General features: G+C 30.7%; 1 non-coding gene across 1 annotated transcript; it reads left to right on the top strand.

Annotated features, from left to right (window-relative positions):
- Positions 1-434: 434 nt before the first annotated feature.
- On the top strand, positions 435-566 carry LOC129084492 (small nucleolar RNA SNORA66). Its single transcript, XR_008530616.1, has one exon. It is a non-coding gene; the product is annotated as a small nucleolar RNA SNORA66 (small nucleolar RNA).
- Positions 567-786: the final 220 nt, after the last annotated feature.

Genomic DNA, 786 nt, shown 5'->3' with positions numbered 1-786 from the left:
ACAGAGAATCATTATTTTTACTTTGGCAATTTTTCCTAATTATTCAGTAAATGTTTTTAACTCTACATTCAAATGCACCATGAAGTGACAAATTTGGGGAAAAATGAAAGACATCATTTGTGCAGAATTTTTCTTCACTTGAGTTAAAACAACAAATACTTGTATAGACTTACTATATTTTTTGTTGAGATCTTTAAAAACAATTGTTTAAAAGGATGTTCACCACTTAAGATTCTACATGTTGTAAATAATAGCAAATCATATCTTAAACTAAAAATGCTAGTGTTATGAACAAATTCATATTGATACATGTCCAAACTACTGTTTTACTTCAGATGTTTTCACAAATCACTGCACTAGATATATAACAAACATCCAACACATTTCTTTTTGACTCCTTCTCAGTCATCATCTAATCAGATGGCAAATCATTATTTTAAAATTAAAGATTTTTCCACATGATGTTGCAGAAGTGAGGGCAACCAGTTTTGATAAAATAATTCTGATGGTAAAAATGTATTAGCCTTAGAAGCTGCTGAGGTGGTCCATTCTATTCTGATACAGGGTTAATTAATTAATCAATTTACTAATTAAATTCAAAGATTTTAGTTGTTGTTTTGTTTTGTTTTACTTTCTGGCTTAAAATGCTTCCATGATACGCATTGCCTACTGGCTCCATGCTACCTACTTAAGCATAGTAGTCAGGACCCTTTATGACCCAGACCTTATTACCTCTCCAATTTATTTTTTTGGCCAAATAGTCAGGTGCTATGTACAATATACCTC

This window comes from Pteronotus mesoamericanus, unplaced genomic scaffold, assembly GCF_021234165.1.
Source record: "Pteronotus mesoamericanus isolate MK-2021 breed Mesoamerican mustached bat unplaced genomic scaffold, CSHL_Meso_final scaffold_174, whole genome shotgun sequence".
In the NCBI taxonomy this organism is placed as follows: domain Eukaryota; kingdom Metazoa; phylum Chordata; class Mammalia; order Chiroptera; family Mormoopidae; genus Pteronotus; species Pteronotus mesoamericanus.
Note: the sequence above shows the minus strand (reverse complement) of the source record. Positions and strands in the feature narration are given on the sequence as shown.